At 43.6% G+C, this 19,254-nt stretch overlaps 1 long non-coding RNA gene across 1 annotated transcript; it reads right to left on the bottom strand.

The window, feature by feature from the left end:
• Positions 1-13,930: 13,930 nt before the first annotated feature.
• On the bottom strand, positions 13,931-15,400 carry LOC135153736 (uncharacterized). Its single transcript, XR_010293243.1, has 3 exons — positions 15,290-15,400; positions 14,656-14,772; positions 13,931-14,184 (listed from the first exon to the last, which is right to left on the bottom strand). It is a non-coding gene; the product is annotated as an uncharacterized LOC135153736 (long non-coding RNA).
• Positions 15,401-19,254: the final 3,854 nt, after the last annotated feature.

Raw genomic sequence — 19,254 nt, 5'->3', positions numbered from 1 at the left:
AATGTCGAACATGAATTCAGCGCCCCAAGGTAGAACATCATTTCAGCACACCTTACGGTTGAAGATCAATTCGGTGACTCCCCTATATGAAACATAAATTTGGCGCCCCAAGGTAGAACATCAATTCGGCACCCCCTTGGTCGAACATCAATTTTAGACGCCCCAGGTCGAACATAAGTTTGGCGCCCCCTCTATGTTGAAAATGAATTTGGCGCTCCCTAGGTTAAACATGAATTCGGAGCCTCTTTGTCGAACATTGATTTAACGTCCCTCATTTTGAACATCGATTCGGTGCCATTTTGTCGAACATGAATTCGGTGCCCCCCATGTCGAACATTTATTCGGCACCCCCTTGGTCGAACATCAATTCTAGACCCCCAGGTCGAATATAAGTTTGGCGCTCTCCCCCCCCCCCCTATGTTGGACATGAATTCGGCGCCCTCTAGGTTGAACATGAATTCGGCGCCCCTATGTCCAACATTGATTCAACACCCCTCTATTTCATGATCAATTCGGCTACCCCCTAGGTCGAACATCAGTTCGGCCCTCCTAGGTTGAATATCAATACTGCGCCCCATGTCGAACAACAATTCAGTGCCCCCAGGTCGAACATAAAATTGGCGCCCCAATGTAGAACATCTATTCAGCGCCCCAGGTTGAACATCAAATCGGTGCCCTTATGTCGAACATCAATTCGGCGCCTCTGGCTCGAACATCAATTCGGCGCCCCCCCCCAATGTCGAACATGAATTCAGCGCCCCAAGGTAGAACATCATTTCAGCACACCTTGCGGTTGAAGATCAGTTCGGTGACTCCCCTATATGAAACATAAATTTGGCGCCCCAAGGTAGAACATCAATTCGGCACCCCCTTTGTCGAACATCAATTTTAGACGCCCCAGGTCGAACATAATTTTGGCGCCCCCTCTATGTCGAAAGTGAATTTTGCGCTCCCTAGGTTAAACATGAATTCGGAGCCCCTTTGTCGAACATCAATTCATCAACCCCTATGTCGAGCATCAATTTGGCGCCTTTAGGTAAAACATCAATCCGGTGCCACCCTTGGTCGAACATTAATTCGGCGCCCCCGCCCGATTTCGAACATGAATTCAGCACCCCAAGGTAGAACATCCTTTCAGTACTCCTCGAGGTTGAAGATCAATTCGGCACCCCCAGGTCGAACATAAATTTGGCGTCCCCTATGTCAAACATGAATTCGGCGCTCATATGTCGAACATTGATTAAACGCCCTTCTATTTCGAAAATCAATTCATCGCCGAAGGTTGAACATGAATTCGGCGCCCTTATGTCGAACATGAATTCGGTGCCCCCTATGTCTAAAATTTATTCGGCACGCCCTTGGTCGAACATCAATTCTAGACCCCCAGGTCGAATATAAGTTTGGCGCTCTCCCCCCCCCCCCTATGTCGGTCATGAATTCGGCGCCCTCTAGGCTGAACATGAATTCGGCGCCCCTATGTCGAACATTGATTCAACGCCTCTCTATTTCATGATCAATTCGGCTACCCCCTAGGTTGAATATCAATACTGCGCCCCATGTCGAACAACAATTCAGTGCCCCAAGGTCGAACATAAGTTTGGCGCCCCAATGTAGAACATCTATTCAGCGCCCCAGGTTGAACATCAAGTCGGTGCCCTTATGTCGAACATCAATTCGGCGCCTCTGGCTCGAACATCAATTCGGCGCCCCCCCCCCCCCCCAATGTCGAACATGAATTCAGCGCCCCAAGGTAGAACATCATTTCAGCATACCTTGCGGTTGAAGATCAGTTCGGTGACTCCCCTATATGAAACATAAATTTGGCGCCCCAAGGTAGAACATCAATTCGGCATCCCCTTGGTCGAACATCAATTTTAGACGCCCCAGGTCGAACATAAGTTTGGTGCCCCCCTCTATGTTGAACATGAATTTGGCGCTCCCTAGGTTAAACATGAATTCGGAGCCCCTTTGTCGAACATTGATTTAACGTCCCTCATTTTGAACATCGATTCGGTGCCATTTTGTCGAACATCAATACGGCAGCCCTAGGTCGAACATCAATTCGGCGCTCCCTATGACGAACATGAATTCAGCATCCCATTAGGTTGAACATGAATTTGGCGTGCCCCCCATGTCGAACATCAATTTGCGTGACCCCCATGTCGAACAAAAATTTAGTGCCCCCTTTGGCGAGCATCACTTCACTGCCCTAGGTAAAACATTAATCTGTCACCCCCTAGGCCGATCATTAATTTGGCGCCCCTCAATGTCGAACATGAATTCAGCGCCCCAAGGTAGAACATCATTTCAGCACACCTTTCGGTTGTAGATCAGTTCGGTGGCTCCCCTATATGAAACATTAATTCGGCGCCCCCGCCCGATTTCGAACATGAATTCAGCACCACAAGGTATAACATCCTTTCAGTACGCCTCGAGGTTGAAGATCGATTCGGCACCCCCAGGTCGAACATAAATTTGGCGTCCCCTACGTCAAACATGAATTCGGCGCTCATATGTCGAACTTTGATTCAACGCCTTTCTATTTCAAACGTCAATTTGGTGCCCTCTAGGTTAAACATTAATTTGGCGCCCCCTATACCAAACATAAATTTGGTGACCGAAGGTAGAACATCAATTCATCGCCCAAGGTTGAACATGAATTCGGCGCCCTTATGTCGAACATTTATTCGGCACCCCCTTGGTCGAACATCAATTCTAGACCCCCAGGTCGAATATAAGTTTGGCGCTCTCCCCCCTCCCCCATATGTCGGACATGAATTCGGCGCCCCTATGTCGAACATTGATTCAACGCCCCTCTATTTCATGATCAATTCGGCTACCCCCTAGGTCGAACATCCGTTCGGCCCTCCTAGGTTGAACATCAATTCTGCGCCCCATGTCGAACAACAATTCAGTGCCCCCAGGTCGAACATAAGTTTGGCACCCCAATGTAGAACATCTATTCAGCGCCCCAGGTTGAACATCAAGTTGGTGCCCTTATGTCGAACATCAATTCGGCGCCTCTGGCTCGAACATCCATTCGGTGCCCCCCCCCCCGAATGTCGAACATGAATTCAGCGCCCCAAGGTAGAACATCATTTCAGCACACCTTGCGGTTGAAGATTAATTCGTTGACTCCCCTATATGAAACATAAATTTGGCGCCCCAAGGTAGAACATTAATTCGGCACCCCCTTGGTCGAACATCAATTTTAGACGCCCCAGGTCGAATATAAGTTTGGCGCCCCCCTCTATGTTGAACATGAATTTGGCGCTCCCTAGATTAAACATGAATTCGGAGCCCCTTTGTCGAATATTGATTTAACGTCCCTCATTTTGAACATCGATTCGGTGCCCTTATGTCGAACATTAATACGGCGGCCCTAGGTCGAACATCAATTCGGCGCTCCCTATGACGAACATGAATTCAGCATCCCATTAGGTTGAACATGAATTTGGCGTGCCCCCCATGTCGAACATCAATTTGCTTGACCCCCATGTCGAATAAAAATTTAGTGCCCCCTTTGGCGAGCATCACTTCGGCGCCCTAGGTAAAACATTAATCCGTCACCCCCTAGGCCGAACATTAATTTGGCGCCCCTCAATGTCGAACATGAATTCGGCGCTCATATGTCGAACATTGATTCAACGCCCTTCTATTTCGAACATCAATTTGGTGCCCTCTAGGTTAAACATTAATTTGGCGCCCCCTATAACAAACATAAATTTGATGACCTAAGGTAGAACATCAATTCATCGCCCAAGGTTGAACATGAATTCGGCGCCCTTATGTCGAACATGAATTCGGTGCCCCCTATGTCGAACATTTATTCGGCACCCCCTTGGTCGAACATCAATTCTAGACCCCCAGGTCGAATATAAGTTTGGCGCTCTCCCCCCCCCCCTATGTCGGACATGAATTCGGCGCCCTCTAGGTTGAACATGAATTCGGCGCCCCTATGTCGAACATTGATTCAACGCCCCTCTATTTCATGATCAATTCGGCTACCCCCTAGGTTGAACATCAGTTCGGCCCTCCTAGGTTGAACATCAATTCTGCGCCCCATGTCGAACAACAATTCAGTGCCCCCAGGTCGAACATAAGTTTGGCGCCCCAATGTAGAACATCTATTCAGCGCCCCAGGTTGAACATCAAGTCGGTGCTCTTATGTCGAAGATCTATTCGGCGCCTCTGGCTTGAACATCAATTCGGCGCCCCCCCCCCAATGTCGAACATGAATTCAGCTCCCCAAGGTAGAACATCATTTCAGCACACCTTGCGGTTGAAGATCAATTCGGTGACTCCCCTATATGAAACATAAATTTGGCGCCCCAAGGTAGAACATCAATTCGGCACCCCCTTTGTCGAACATCAATTTTAGACGCCCCAGGTCGAACATAAGTTGGCGCCCCCCTCTATGTCGAACATGAATTTGGCGCTCCCTAGGTTAAACATGAATTCGGAGCCCTTTTGTCGAACATTGATTTAACGTCCCTCATTTTGAACATCGATTCGGTTCCCTTATGTCGAACATCAATACGGCGGCCCTAGGTCGAACATCAATTCGGCGCTCCCTATGACGAACATGAATTCAGCATCCCATTAGGTTGAATGTGAATTTGGCGTGCCCCCCATGTCGAACATCAATTTGCGTGACCCCCATGTCGAACAAAAATTTAGTGCCCCCTTTGGCAAGCATCACTTCGGCGCCCTAGGTAAAACATTAATCCGTCAACCCCTAGGCCGAATATTAATTTGGCGCCCCTCAATGTCGAACATGAATTCAGCGCCCCAAGGTAGAACATCATTTCAGCACACCTTGCGGTTGAAGATCAATTCGGTGACTCAAATATATATGAAACATGAATTTGGCGCCCCAAGGTAGAACATCAATTCGGCACCCCCTTGGTCGAACATCAATTTTAGACGCCCCAGGTCGAACATAAGTTTGGCGCCCCCCTCTATGTCGAACATGAATTTGGCGCTCCCTAGGTTAAACATAAATTCGGAGCCCCTTTGTCGAACATCAATTCATCAACCCCTATGTCGAGCATCAATTTTGCGCCCTTAGGTAAAACATCAATCTGGTGCAACCCTTGGTCGAACATGAATTCAGCACCCCAAGGTAGAACATCCTTTCATTACTCCTCGAGGTTGAAGATCAATTCGGCACCCCCAGGTCGAACATAAATTTGGCGTCCCCGATGTCAAACATGAATTCGGCGCTCATATGTCGAACATTGATTCAACGCCCTTCTATTTCGAACATCAATTTGGTGCCCTCTAGGTTAAACATTAATTTGGCGTCCCCTATAACAAACATAAATTTGGTGACCGAAGGTAGAACATCAATTCATCGCCCAAGGTTGAACATGAATTCGGCGCCCTTATGTCGAACATGAATTCGGTGCCCCCTATGTCGAACATTTATTCGGCACCCCCTTGGTCGAACATCAATTCTAGACCCCCAGGTCGAATATAAGTTTGGCGCTCTCCCCCCCCCCCCTATGTCGGACATGAATTCGGCGCCCTCTAGGTTGAATATGAATTCGGCGCCCCTATGTCGAACATTGATTCAACGCCCCTCTATTTCATGATCAATTCGGCTACCCCCTAGGTCGAACATCAGTTCGGCCCTCCTAGGTTGAGCATCAATTCTGCGCCCCATGTCGAACAACAATTCAGTGCTCCCAGGTCGAACATAAGTTTGACGCCCGAATGTAGAACATCTATTCAGCGCCCCAGGTTGAACATCAAGTCGGTGCCCTTATGTCGAACATCAATTCGGCGCCTCTGGCTCGAACATCAATTCGGCGCCCCCCCTCAATGTCGAACATGAATTCAGCGCCCCAAGGTAGAACATCATTTCAGCACACCTTGCGGTTGAAGATCAATTCGGTGACTCCCCTATATGAAACATAAATTTGGCGCCCCAAGGTAGAACATCAATTCGGCACCCCCTTGGTCGAACATCAATTTTAGACGCCCCAGGTCGAACATAAGTTTGGCGCCCCCCTCTATTTTGAACATGAATTTGGCGCTCCCTAGGTTAAACATGAATTCGGAGCCCCTTTGTCAAACACTGATTTAACGTCCCTCATTTTGAACATCGATTCGGTGCCCTTATGTCGAACATCAATACGGCGGCCCTAGGTCGAACATCAATTCGGCGCCCCAGGTTGAACATCAAGTCGGTGCTCTTATTCGGCACCCCCCCTGCTTCATGTCGAATTCGGCACCTCGATGTTGTACATCATTCTAGCAGTTGAACATCAATTCTGCGCCCCATGTCGAACAACAATTCAGTGCCCCTTTTTTCGAGCATCAATTCTGCACCCATTGGTCGAAAATCAATTCTAGACCCCCCCAGATCGAACATAAGTTTGGCGCCCCAATGTAGAACATCTATTCAGCGCCCCAGGATGAATATCAAGTCGGTGGCCTTATGTCGAACATCAATTCGGCGCCTCTGGCTCGAACATAAATTTGGTGTTTCTGGCTCGAACATCAATTAGGCGCCCCCTATTTCGAACATTTATTCGGCACCCCCTTGGTCGAACATCAATTCTAGACCTCCAGGTCGAATATAAGTTTGGTGCTCCCCCTATGTCGGACATGAGTTCGGCGCCTTCTAGGTTGAACATGAATTCGGCGCCCCTATGTCGAACATTGATTCAACACCCCTCTATTTCATGATCAATTCGGCTACCCCCTAGGTCGAACATCAGTTCGGCCCTCCTAGGTAGAACATCAATTCAGCGCCCAAGGTTGAACATGAATTCGGCGTGCCCCCCCCCCATGTCGAACATCAATTCGGCACCCCCTTGGTCGAACATCAATTTTAGACGCCCCAGGTCGAACATAAGTTTGGCGCCCCCCTTTATTTTGAACATGAATTTGGCGCTCCCTAGGTTAAACATGAATTCGGAGCCCCTATGTCGAACATTGATTTAACGTCCCTCATTTTGAACATGGATTCGGTGCCCTTATGTCGAACATCAATACGGCGGCCCTAGGTCGAACATCAATTCGGCGCCCCAGGTTGAACATCAAGTCGGCACCCCCAGGTCGAACATAAATTTGGCGTCCCCTATGTCAAACATGAATTCGGAGCCCCATTGTCGAACATTGATTTAACGTCCCTCTATTTCACGATCAATTCGGCTACCCCCTAGGTCGAACATCAAGTCGGCCCTCCTAGGTTAAACATCAATTCTGCGCCCCATGTCAAAAAACAATTCAGTGCCCCCAGGTCGAACATAAGTTTGGCGCCCCAATGTAGAACATCTATTCAGCGCCACAGGTTGAACATCAAGTCGGTGCTCTTATGTCGAAGATCAATTCGGCGCCTCTGGCTTGAACATCAATTCGGCGCCCCCCCCCCAATGTCGAACATGAATTCAGCTCCCCAAGGTAGAACATCATTTCAGCACACCTTGCGGTTGAAGATCAATTCGGTGACTCCCCTATATGAAACATAAATTTAGCGCCCCAAGGTAGAACATCAATTCGGCACCCCCTTTGTCGAACATCAATTTTAGACGCCCCAGGTCGAACATAAGTTTGGCGCCCCCTCTATGTCGAGCATGAATTTTGCGCTCCCTAGATTAAACATGAATTCGGAGCCCCTTTGTCGAACATCAATTCATCAACCCCTATGTCGAGCATCAATTTGGCGCCTTTAGGTAAAACATCAATCCGGTGCCACCCTTGGTCGAACATTAATTCGGCGCCCCCGCCCGATTTCGAACATGAATTCAGCACCCCAAGGTAGAACATCCTTTCAGTACACCTCGAGGTTGAAGATCAATTCGGCACCCCCAGGTCGAACATAAATTTGGCGTCCCCTATGTCAAACATGAATTCGGCGCTCATATGTCGAACATTGATTCAACGCCCTTCTATTTCGAACATCAATTTGGTGCCCTCTAGGTTAAACATTAATTTGGCGCCCCCTATAACAAACATAAATTTGGTGACCGAAGGTAGAACATCAATTCATCGCCCAAGGTTGAACATGAATTCGGCGCCCTTATGTCGAACATGAAGTCGGTGCCCCCTATGTCGAACATTTATTCGGCACCCCCTTGGTCGAACATCAATTCTAGACCCCCAGGTCGAATATAAGTTTGGCGCTCTCCCCCCCCCCCCCGTATGTCGGACATGAATAGGGCGCCCTCTAGGTTGAACATGAATTCGGCGCCCCTATGTCGAACATTGATTTAACGCCTCTCTATTTCATGATCAATTCGGCTACCCCCTAGGTCGAACATCAGTTCGGCCCTCCTAGGTTGAACATCAATTCTGCGCCCCATGTCGAACAACAATTCAGTGCCCCCAGGTCGAACATAAGTTTGGCGCCCCCCCCCAATGTCGAACATGAATTCAGCGCCCCAAGGTAGAACATCATTTCAGCACACCTTGCGGTTGAAGATCAATTCGGTGACTCCCCTATTTCAAACATAAATTTGGCGCCCCAAGGTAGAACATCAATTCGGCACCCCCTTGGTCGAACATCAATTTTAGACGCCCCAGGTCGAACATAAGTTTGGCGCCCCCCTCTATGTTGAACATGAATTTTGCGCTCCCTAGGTTAAACATGAATTCGGAGCCCCTTTGTCGAACATTGATTTAACGTCCCTCATTTTGAACATCGATTTGGTGCCCTTATGTCGAACATCAATATGGCGGCCCTAGGTCGAACATCAAATCGGCGCTCCCTATGACGAACATGAATTCAGCGTCCCCCTAGGTTGAACATGAATTTCGCGTGCATTCCCATGTTGAACATCAGTTCGGCGCCCCCCCCCTCATGTCGAATTCGGTGCCTCGATGTTGAACATCAATTTGGCATCCCCCTAGAATGAAATTGAATTCTGCGCCCCCATGTCAAACATCAATTTTAGACCCCCCAGTTCTAAAATAAGTTTGGCGCCCCCCCTTATGTCGAACATGATTTCGGCACTCCCTAGGTTGAACATGAATTTGGCCCCCTCCCAAGGTTGAACATCAAATCGGCGCCCCCCCGGTCAAACATCAATTCGGTGGCCCCTTGGTCGAAAATCAATTCAACACCCCCCTGAGTTAAAACATAAATTGGTGCTCTCCAGTTCGAACATCATTTTAGTGCCCCCAGGTTTACTATCAAATTAGGGCCCTTACTTAGGCCAAACACGACTTCGGCGCCCCCTTATGTCAAGCATCAATTCAGCGGCCAAAGGTAAAACATTAATTAGGCGCCCCTGGTCGAACATCAATTCGGGCGCCCCCCCCCTCATGTCGGATTCGGCGCCTCGATGTTGAACATCAATTTGGCATCCCCCTAGAATGAACTTGAATTCTGCGCCCCCATGTCAAACATCAATTTTAGATCCCCCAGTTCTAAAATAAGTTTGGCGCCCCTCTTATGTCGAGCATCAATTCGGTGCCCCTAGGTCGAACATTAATTCGGCCCCCTCCCAAGGTTGAACATCAAATCGGCGCCCCCCCCCGGTCAAACATCAATTCGGTGGCCCCTTGGTCGAAAATCAATTCAACACCCCCCTGAGTTCAAACATAAATTGGTGCTCTCCAGTTCGAACATCATTTTAGTGCCCCCAGGTTTACTATCAAATTAGGGCCCCTAGGCCGAACACGACATCGGCGCCCCCTTATGTCAAGCATCAATTCAGCGGCCAAAGGTAAAACATTAATTAGGCGCCCCTGGTCGAACATCAATTCGGCGCCACCTATGTCGAACATCGATTCAGCGACCCCTATGTCGAGCATCAATTCGGCGCCCTTAGGTCGAACGTTTCGGCACTATGTTGAGCACCACTTTGGCGCCCCTAGGTAAGACATGAATCCGGCGCCCCCTAGGTCGAACATTAATTCGGCGCCCCCCCCCTATGTCGAACATTAATTCATCGCTTCAAGGTAGAACATCATTTCAGCACACCTTGAGCTTGAAGATCAATTCGGTGACCCTCTATATAAAACATAAATTTGGCGCCCAAAGGTAGAACATCAATTCGGCACCCATTGGTCGAACGTCAATTCTAGACCCCCCAGGTCGAATATAAGTTTTGCACCTCAATGTAGAACATCTATTCAGCGCCCCAGGTTGAAACATCAAGACGGCGCCCTTATGTGGAACATTTATTCGACACCCCCTTGGTCGAACATCAATTCTAGACCCCCAGGTCGAATATAAGTTTGGTGCTCTGGCTCGAACATGAATTCGGCGCCCCCCCCCCAATGTCGAACATGAATTCAGCGCCCCAAGGTAGAACATCATTTCAGCACACCTTGCGGTTGAAGATCAATTCGGTGACTCCCTATATGAAACATAAATTTGGCGCCACAAGGTAGAACATCAATTCGGCACCCCCTTGGTCGAACATCAATTTTAGACGCCCCAGGTCGAACATAATTTTGGTGCCTCAATGTAGAACATCTATTCAGCGCCCCAGGTTGAACATCAATTCAGTGCCCAAAGGTAAGACGTTAATTAGGCGCCCCCGGTCGAACATCAATTCGGCCCCACCATGTCGAACATCAACTCATTAACCCCCCCTATGTCGAGCATCAATTTGGCGCCCTTAGGTAAAACATCAATCCGTTGCCGCCCTAGGTAGAACATTAATTCGGCGCCCCCCGCCCCCCCCCCCGATTTCGAAAATGAATTCAGCACCCCAAGGTAGAACATCCTTTTAGTACACCTCGAGGTTGAAGATCAATTTGGTCGCCCCCAGGTCGAACATAAGTTTGGCGCCCCCTATGTCAAACATGAATTCGGCGCTCATATGTCGAACATTGATTTAACGCCCTTCTATTTCGAACATCAATTCGGTGCCTCTGGCTCGAACATCAATTCGGTGCCCCCTATGTTGAACATTTATTCGGCACCCCCTTGGTCGAACATCAATTCTAGACCCCCAGGTCGAATATAAGTTTGGTGCTCTCCCCCTCCCTATGTCGGACATGAATTCGGCGCCCTCTAGGTTGAACATGAATTCAGCGCCCCTATGTCGAACATTGATTCAACGCCCCTCTATTTCATGATCTATTCGGCTACCCCCTAGGTCGAACATCAGTTCGACCCTCCTAGGTTGATCATCAATTTGGTGCCCCTGGGGTGAATATCAATTTCGCGCCCCTATGTCGAACATCAATTCAGTGCCGCCTATGTCGAGCATCAATTCGGCGCCACTAGTTCGAACATCATTTCAGCACCCCCTACGTCAAGCATCACTTCAGCGCCCCTAGGTAATACAACCAAGCCCCCGAAGCTACCGCCATTTTGTTTAATCCATTAGAAGCTAAAATAAGCCCTCATTAATATTAATTTCGTACGATGCTCCCTCGTCAACTGTGGTTTTGTACGTGTATTAGACAATACGCACATCAGCGCAATGACAAAGGTCAACTTGGCAAATTCATTAATGTATTCATTTTGTTACGCGCTCGAGACGCGAAGGATTCAGCGAATCAAGCAAGCGCAAATCTGAGACGATACGTTGCGCTCTATAAAATATCGATATCACAAGCGATATCACTTAAAAACAAAGCATTGTTTGCATTACGTCTTATAGGCCTTTGCTAATTCCAAAAGGGAAGATGAAAAGAGAAGATCAAGTCGTGAGGTTAAGAGGTCTCTAGTGCTTTTGCCATATCCCTAAATCGTAGTTACCATACTTGAAACGGGCCCCAATTTATCATGTTTAATACGTTTCCTGTCCCCTTTATTCTCCAGCATTTCTTACTCTTGTTTTTTTTCTTCCATTTAATCATTTTCCCACTCAAAATTCTTTTGTGCCGCCTTTCTCCTACATATGAAGAGCTCACTTTCAAAAGGGGTTAGGTCCATTTTTCATCAAACTTGATTTTTATGTCTTAATGTATAGATTTTTAGTAGCTATATAAGATGATACCATAGAAAAGTTGAAATTCCTATTAAAAAGTGAACTAATATGGCAACAAAAAATCACTTTTTTAATCAAAAGAGATTGGATTCACTTCAATTTACTTGCAAAAAGGGTTAGGTACACAATGACATTTTTTTTAAGTATATAGAAAAAGATTGAAGACAGGTAGATTTCTTTTATACCCAATTTCATGTTCACATGACAATTTAGTTTCTCATAAGAATATTGCAATAAGTGAGAATAAAAACATGGTTTTTCTCGGAATGGTCCAAAGTGGCCCTAACCCCTATTGCAACTAAACTCTTCATATATTTCCTTCTTCTTTTCCCACTTGTTATCTGTCTCCTGGTTTCCATAAATCTCGTCCTATTTCTCTTCCACCCCTTTTGTTCCTACTTCCCACATTCTAGCTCTCTTACCACCCCCCTCTAAATTATTTCTTCATATGTGCCCCTCCATTTCTTTCACATCTCTTTTCAACCCACTTCTCATCACTCTTTCCCTCTCTCGATCTTCATCTCATTTTGAATTTTGCCAATTTCAAATCCCTTTCATTTTAGCTCTGTACAAATACTATATGAACACAAATGAAAGACATAAAGGAATTTTCTGGTTAGTGGTGAATTTTATTAATTAGCCATAAAAAGATATCACATTATCAGAGGATTAAGCTTGACCTTTTTCTTAAAGGGGAATCCAGCCTTGGCCATAAAATGTTGTGTTGGGAAGGAGAGAAATAATTTAAACAGAATGGTGAAAGTTTGAAAGAAATCGGACAAGCAATAAGAAAGTTATAGCTGCTTTAAAATTGAGATCACTAATAGTATGTAGATTTCATATTGGCAACTGGGTAAGTAAATTATGACAAGGGGCAAGGACAACTTTCCCATAGGCCATGTACTTTATTATCAGGGATTTGTGGTTTTCTCCTACGTATTCCCCTGGGGCAGTAATCTAAATATTTTCTAGGTAGTATATTGTTTTATGTCCTCATGAAAGAAAAATATAACTTGAAATAAAACCTTTGAAAAAATGACATTTTAGCCATAATATGTATTGGAGTACATGGAAGAGTAGTCCTTGCCTTACATCACTATGACATCCCATATGCGGCCAATTTGAAGTCTCCATGGGTATAGTGATTACCAATATTTACAACTTTTAAAAATTCATAACTTTCTTGTTGTTTGTCCAATATTGTTCAAACTTTCACCCATCAACTTGTCTGATTTTTCTTTTTCTTATAAAAACAAGTTTTTATTTGGGTTGGGTTCCCTTAAGCGTATGTTAATACTTTGAACCAAAATATATTTTTTTTTGTATGCTGGGGCAGCGATCCTGGGGAGGGGGGGGGGGCACAGTTCCCCCTACTTCTTGAAGCACTGAAAAGTGCCTTTTTATGCAAGAAAAATGCCCCCTCATGAACGTGTACTGTGTCCCTTTCACCTGACGAGAACCTGTTTTGGGTGTTACCAAGTGCTCTTCCTTGTATGCAATTTTTTAACCCAAAAATGCCCCCCCCCCCCGGAACGTGTTTTGTGCCCTTTCATCTGAGGGCCCGTTTCATGTGTTAAAGAGTGCCCCCTCGCCTTCTTGTAAGTGCCCTTTCTCGAATTACTGCCCCCTTTTACCCAAGAAAAGTGCTCCTAAAGAACTTGTTCTGTGCCCCTTTCACCTGAGAAGGACCCGTTTTATGGTCACCATGACGATTGCCCTTTGAAACAAGAAAACAATATTATCATTTCGATAATATACTTATGAAGGAAATCCTTTGTGCATTAAGTTTAATAATTCATGAGTGGGGGTATATAAGCAGTTTCGTACAGATGGAGGGGGGGGGGGCTTGAAGGACTCTTGCCCCCCCCCCCCCAAAAAAAAAAAAAAAAAAAAAAAAAAAAGGTAAGAAAAGGGTGCAATATATCATTCTGAATATTTTAGATTTTCTTTTTAAAAATGTCAAAATTTTGCTCGCTCGCAACTTCTTAAAAAGTTCACGTAATACAGCATTTTCCCTATGCCCCCCCCCACTTTCAACTTCACTCCGCCGCTTCTATTTGTATGTTTATAGCTTCTCCTTTTGCAACCAGTTTTAATGAAAATCAACAAGAAATTTCATACGTCATGAATTTGGGGTTGTGATAATAATTTTGGTGTTTGTTTTTTTAAATTGGACTTGGAAAAAAAAAACCTTTTCCATCTTCATCAAGTGGTTCCTAAGTCAGACTCTTCAATGTTGAATTGTTGGATTTCTTGAATGAAAACATCAGTTACACCAGTCCTGCAGATTGAAAAATAGAGAAAGAAAATCAATGAATTTAAATTAAAATTGTCGTGATTTATAAAACATAAAATGTTTTAAGAAAAGTGAGACTATACATATATATTTTTCTTCAACACATAACAGGAAATCTTACTTCTACTAATTATAAACTTGTACTTCTATAAAGCATATCACTTAAACCTGTTCTATGCAGTTTACATACCACTCTCCATTATAACTACATGTCTATGAAAAAATGTCAGAGATTTCTCATAAATATGAATATATGAATCAACATGTAAATTATATAAATAGTCAGAATTAAAGTTGATATGTTTTGTTGCACAGAATATTTTGATCTGTGATTAAAAACGACACAACTATAATCTAAAAACAAAATTGAAATGGGTTTTTCAAAGGCAGGTATATTTGTTGCCAAAAAAAATGTGAACAACCTCCATTATTAAAAATATTCACTAACTAACTCACTCATATAACTGCTGTAGGTTGTATTTCTCTTTGTGGTCTAGTCGCTGTTCTATTAGGCCTACTTCACCAATTATTCATCATCAATCACCTCCATGGAAATTGTAAAACTGCATCATCCTATTGGACAAAATGTAAAATAACAAGATTTTTAAAAATCGTAAATCTACAAATATGAAATATGAATATCACACTAAAGAATGAATTAAATGAATTTTGTAAAATATGAAAAATAAATATTGCTTTGTTTATAAACAAATAGGAAATAAAAAGGCCATTTAATTACTAGTAGATGACAAAGACATGACCTTATTTTATAAATTTGCCCAAGGTACATAACTTTTGGCATTGGTTCTATTTTAGACTTGAGAGCCTGTATATTTAAGAAGTGTATATTCATTACAGATCCTACCTCTTTGTGGCTCGGATTATTTTTATTTAATGTAAACATGGTTAACATTCAATGCATGTAATGTATATGTAGTGTAGTAGGTTTCACGGTACACCATGTATTCTTTCTTGGGCATATGTTGGTCCTGAAAAGGACCACCCAATCTCGACGTTTCGACAAGTGTGTTCTTGTCGTCCTCAGGATAATGTATCTGTAATTTTGTATGGGTTAGTTTAAGTTTTATACCTGGATGAGAATCTGCAAAATGATGCATGCACTTATGATCATCATCTTGGACCATATAGGTAGACCTCTACTGTTTTTCTTGTTCTTCAAACTCAACCTGTTTGTGAAAGAAAAGAGAGAACAATAATAAGAAGTGATCTTTTTCATGGCTGTATGTATAGGGGGAGGGGTTTGGGTAAGAGCTGAAATGTGAAAACCTTCATCAAAAAGAGAATTGCATGACATCCTTCAATTTTACTTTAGAAAATGCACAAAACGGCCCTACTAGGTAATATTGGTCGCTTCTGGCCCTCGCTTTCTGAATTTTAGGTTTCTCTAAATTTTTTCACATGTCTGCCCCCCCCAAAAAAAAAAAAAAAAAAAATATGGATCTTTTCATTTGATTTTAACATAATTTCATAATCCCATGCACTAGGTCTAGATCTATTTGTAAGAAAGTATAGATCTAGTCCAACGAGACTCAGTGCTGTGCGACAGCATTCATGTATCTAAATTAGGTCTAGATCTAGACTAACGATGGACTCTCGATCTATCTAGAGTAGACCTAGAAAGTAAAGCTTCGGTACTAAACCGAGATCTAGACCCTATATCGGTTTATACATTTTTGATGTCTGACTCTGACTTCTATTTCTGGCAAAGACTTCATTGCCATTATTGACAGAGAGTAGATCTAGATCTAGTCCTTGGTCCACTGACAGTCATACTCGTACATGTAAATCGAGTCGTTTAGGCCCAGACGGTGCCAGACCTAGATCATAAGCCCTGGTGGTAAGTGTCGAGGGTTGGGAAAGTATTAGTTAGACTATAGGCCTATTTGAATTAGGTAGGCCTAGCTCTTGATAGCATCGATGAATAAATAAAAGTAAAGTAGCCTAGATCTAGGTAAGTTAAAGTAGGGCCTAACTTTAAGTTAGGATTAAGAAGATCTAGGTCCTACTAGATCTATTGATAATAAGACAAACATGCAGAGCAGCATGTTATTTCTAAGACTGAGTCTAACTATATTTATAAATAACAATAAGAGTAACAAAATGGGTGAGGGCTAAATGCAGAAGCCTGAAGTTATGCAAAATAAATTTGATATCTGAAACACAGTGACTAGTGAGGACTGACACAATGACAGGCGTATCTTCATCCACACTTCGCTTCATAATCACAGTTTATTCCTGACTGAGTCTCGATCTACTGAAGATAGATGCAGATCTCCCTCTAGGCTCTAGATCTAACGTTACAGTGTACAAAAAGAAGCCTCATTCTTCTTGTTTTAATCAATCGTGGGTTGGTCCTTGTTGGAGGTGAACCAAACCAACCCGATTATCTCTCGATTCCCAATCCCAGCCGGCTACGTAGGAGCCCGTACAAAATACATGTGGTTAACACACATCGGCATAACCACAACACTGCAAGCAACATACAGGCTGCACTGGGCGACGATGACAATCTAACTTCAATTTCAAAGACCAAATTCTGCTTTCCTTTAACAGAAGAATGATAGCAAACTCTCTAATTTGTTAAAGAAATAACCTAAGATCACAAAATACAGTGTGAAATGTGTGAATAGTCCACTGAATTCATGTGGTTATATCAATTTATACGTACTCACCGGAGTGTTCGTAGGTCCATTTTGTGTGTGGAAAGAAAAGTTTCAGAATGAATAAATAAGATGACGTAATGAGGTCAAATGAATAATTAATTCTGTAACACGATACCACTAGTATCGATGACAAGGAATCGGGGAAATCGCGTATTAATGCGCTCTTAGCCAATGAAAAGGCCGGATTATGAATATCTTCACGCTCATGAATGTCAATGAGGGCTTATTTTTGTCTTCAAATGATCGCGGTAGGCGGAGCCTAATCTCATTTGTTTTGTGCTGAACGCGCACGCAGCTTTCGGTCTAGTAATATATTATAAGGTCTTTGAATACAACCATCCGGTGCCCCCTAGGTCGAACATAAATTTTGCGCCCCTCTACGTCGAACATCAGTTCGTATCCCCTAGGATGAACCTCTATTCGGCGCCCCCTAGGTCGAACATTAATTCTGCGCCCCTAGAACTATTAATTTGGTTCAACATCGATTTGGTGCCCCTAGGTAAAACTAGATAAAATATGGCTCCCCCTATGTCGAAAACCAATTTGGTACCCCTAGGTTGAATATAAATTCAGCACCCCTTAGGCCGAACATCAATTCTGTGCCCCCTAGTAAGAACATCAATTTTGCGCCCCCAGGTCGAACATTAATCCGACACCCCTTAGGTCGAATATAAATTCGGCGCTCTTTATCGAACATCATTTTGGCGCCCCCAGGACACTATCTTTGGCATGTAGGTGGAGCATCGATTCGGCCACCCTAGTTTGAACATCAATTCGGCGTCCTCTATGTCGAACATCAATTCCGCGCCCCCCTATGTCGAGCATCAATTCGGCGCCCCTAGGCCGAACATCACTTCGGCACCCTCCTATGTCGAGCATCACTTTGTTGTTCATAGGTAAAACATCAATATGGCGCCGCCCTAGGCCGAACATCGACTCGGCGCCCCCTGTCAAGTATCAATTCAGCGCCCCTCTATTTCGAACATCAATTCAGTGCAATCATGTCGAACTTCAATGCGGCACCCCCCCTCATGTCGAATTCGGTGCCTCGATGTTAAACATCATTTTAGCACCCACTAGGTTGAACGTCAATTCTGCGCCCCCATGTCGAATATATTTATTCATTTTTTTTTTCTTGGGGGTGCAATAGGTCTGTATACACACAATAGCGTCCAGCAATAATAACAACGGGGTCAAGGCTAGGGATAAAATAATAATGGTCTTTATTATGCATCAAAACATTTTTGGCAGCCAATGGCTGAATCACAATGTTTGTACACGGTAAAAAGATTCACATATAGATTTGACATAACAGTATACAAATAATACAATATATATATATATATATATATATATATATATATATATATATATATATATATATATATATATATATATATATATATATATATATGAAATATTATTAATCAATATAGATTGAAGAATGGCGGACTCCATAGAGTTAGGGTTAGGGTTAGGGTTAGGGTTAGGGTTCAATGGCCAACTTGGATAATTCCACTGACCTTTTCTCCCATTCCATTCGATTCCCCCTAAATATTAAACTGAACTGTGCAAATTGTACCATTAGTCGTCTAATAGTCTCATAAATTATAAATAATAATAGTGGGCCTAATAATACTTGAATCTTATATAGCGCTTATATTAAAACAAATCTTTAAGCGCTTGGCATAGACCGGCTAAATATAATAATTATAATAACATTCTAAATACATGTACAGAAACAGATTCTAAATACAGAAATTCATCAGTGACACTGTAAACGCCGCCAGTTTGAACAGTTTTCAAATCATGCCGGAGAAACAACTTAAAGTCTCTCATATTTCTTCACTTGTATACTTCTCATTGATATTCCATAGTTGTGCTTCTTCAGTAATTCTTACATCCTTTCTACCATCATATAAAAAGGGTGAACTATATATAATCGGAATTTCATCAACATCGCCTCGTCTCAGCCATCTTTTTTCGTTTGTAACACTCGCCCAAAGGCAATGTAGACTCTAAATAGGCAATTATCTTATTCAACATATATAAATTATCCTTGAAATGCATTTCGAATCTTCAGTATACCATTTCTTATTTTGTTTCATCATAGAAAAAGGGAAACATTTGATTGGTGGTACGATATGAGTTTGAAAAACAATATCAAACTGACAAAACAAAAAAGAGAGACAAAGGAGAACAAAAGCGTATCCATGGGCACAGTTTAGTGGGATTGTTGGTAATTGGATTAAATGGGGGTAAATAAAACAGTATAAAGATACAAAAGGCGCTTTGCAAAGCTGAATGGAGCATTGAACAATGATATAAAGTATGAGACATGGTTCGAAACTTTAAACCAAACTCAAAACGT

Source organism: Lytechinus pictus, chromosome 3 (genome assembly GCF_037042905.1).
Source record: "Lytechinus pictus isolate F3 Inbred chromosome 3, Lp3.0, whole genome shotgun sequence".
Lineage (NCBI taxonomy): Eukaryota > Metazoa > Echinodermata > Echinoidea > Temnopleuroida > Toxopneustidae > Lytechinus > Lytechinus pictus.
Note: the sequence above shows the minus strand (reverse complement) of the source record. Positions and strands in the feature narration are given on the sequence as shown.